This window comes from Formica exsecta, unplaced genomic scaffold, assembly GCF_003651465.1.
Source record: "Formica exsecta isolate Colony F162 unplaced genomic scaffold, ASM365146v1 scaffold44, whole genome shotgun sequence".
In the NCBI taxonomy this organism is placed as follows: domain Eukaryota; kingdom Metazoa; phylum Arthropoda; class Insecta; order Hymenoptera; family Formicidae; genus Formica; species Formica exsecta.
The window spans coordinates 99,881-102,402 of NW_021851634.1; positions in this window are offsets into that span (position 1 = coordinate 99,881).

Sequence of the window (2,522 nt, forward strand, 5' to 3'; positions counted from 1 at the left end):
AACGAAGTTTCTTTAATTAAAATTTTTCTATTTTTTTTTTATTTGTATTAATTTTTAATTTTTGTATAGATTTTTAATTTTTTATATTAATTTCTAAGTTTTAATTTTTCTATCAATTTTTTATTTTGTTTTCTGTGTTTTGTATTTTTGGATATATCTTTTCTTTTCATATTGGAAATAAATAAATTTTATATATATAGCATAAATTTTTATTTAGTTAGCGCAACTTTTTAATATTATTATTTTGTAAGAAATTAAAACAGCTATTTTGTACAACTGTTTTCGGTTAAAATATTTGTTTAATTTTTATTTTCAGTTGGCGCAATTTGTTGATATCATTATTTTTGTAGGATATATTTGTACCATTTTTTGGGGTTAAAATATTTTTATAAGTTTTTATTTTCAATAATTTAAAATAACACTATTTTATAAATATATATATAAATATAGTTCTTCACAAGTGGCGCGTGTACTTGGCGCCTTTTTTTTACCTTTTTTTAAATCTCAATATCTCCAACATAATCAATTGTATTAAGATTTCTTCTTTATTAATTTATATAAATAATATTATGATACGCATATAAGATTCGGCATATTTTGATACTAATGGAAAATTTTGATAAATAATATACAAGGTGTCCCAGAATTTGCGCACACGGAATGCACAGCGTGATTGTTCGTACCAGAAGAAACAACTTTTTCCTCTGGCAAAATTGCGTCTGAACAATATTTTTTAAATGAGAGCAACTTTAAACTAACGAATGAGCGCTCTAGATTACGCATGAATCAGGGGCGGTGCGCGCACGGCATAAATAGGTTGTATTCAAAATAGCAATATTTAGATATCATGCATAACTCTTATAAAATCTTTAGCAAAATAGTAAATAGCATACACACACGCTCACGCGCCACGCACGCCGTTCGCGCGCTGCCCCTGATTCATGCGTAATCTAGAGCGCTCATTCGTTAACTTAAAATAACTCTCATTTAAAAAGTATTGTTCAGACGTAATACTGCCAGAGAAAAAAGTTGTTTCTTTTGGCACGGATAATCACGCTGTGCATTTCGTGTGCGCGAATTCTGAGACACCCTGTATAAAATTTGATTAGCTTATTACTCGTCTTTGAAACTCACCGAAAAATATCGTATTATATAAAGTGTCCCATTTTAAATGACGACCTCAAATATCTCTTGAACAATGCATTTTAGAGAAAAATGTTTCAGACAAAAGTTGTAGAGTTCAAAGGGGGCTAATAGACGATCTTATTAGATTTTGGATCGGGGGCCCAATAGGGCCCAAGTCAATTTTTTTAAATAAAACCCCCTATTTTTCATTACATATTCTTGTAGCTTATCTCGAGAGCCTTTCAAAACATTATAATAAAGTATTTTTTCATTAAGTATTTTAAGAGTTATTTTATATCTTAATCTGACATATTTTGATATAAAAAATAAATATCTTGTAAAATATTTAGTTTTCGATAATCTCACCATAATACTATCTATTGGCCTCCTTTGAAGCTTACAACTTTTGTCTAAAACATTTTTCTCTAAAATGCATTGTTCAAGAAATATTTGAGGTTGTCATTTAAAATGAGATATCCTGTATATCCGCTACAAATGCGCAACAAGAATCACATTTTTGAAAAATATATCTGATGTAGATGATAAAATTAATTACAGCTTTTGCAAGTATATATATTTAATGATAACTATATGATAAATGAACTGACAATGAATATTATTTATTATTATATATAATATTTATCAATCTGATATAAGATGGATATTATAATATGTATATTTTATTATAACCATGTAATATATTAAGATGTAATATATTAACGGTATTCTGTGTATGATGAAGGAATAAGAAGTATTTAAAATAAAAAGATATTTTACTTACATATCAGTGACGTAGTACAATAAGCTTAAATTTCAAAATGCCTACTTCAATGTCTTTATTTCTGATAATAATTCTTCTTTGATAACGGATCTAATTAAATTTAGTAGAGAAAAATACATGTATACTGATATAAATATTATAAGTAAGTCATCTATTCGCGCAATTCACACTCACAAGTTTCTTTAGTTTTACCGCAGCAACGTTGTTAACACTTTTCTTTCGGATTTATTTTCCGTGTCTCAGAAGACAAAATGTTTTTAAGAAATCTCACTGTTATTCGGTTGCTAAGCGCAATATATAATTAAACATTTGATGTTTAATCCCAACGTCGCACGTTGCAACTATACAGGGTGATTCAAAACAACCTTTTGTCCTTACAATGTCATATACTTGACTCAATTCTAAGACGATTTTTCCTTTGCCAAAATTTTTTCCGAGGCTTAGTTTTCAAATTATAAGCCAAAATAGTTAACGAATTACGGGCCGCGTACGCGAGGCAGGCAGGGGCGGCGCAACTCACCGTCCGATGCTGGTGATTACGTGAAGCGCTCGCTGCGATCAACTGTTTGCTATATGCGATGGGTATAAAAGAGAAAGACAGAGAGAGAGAGAGAGA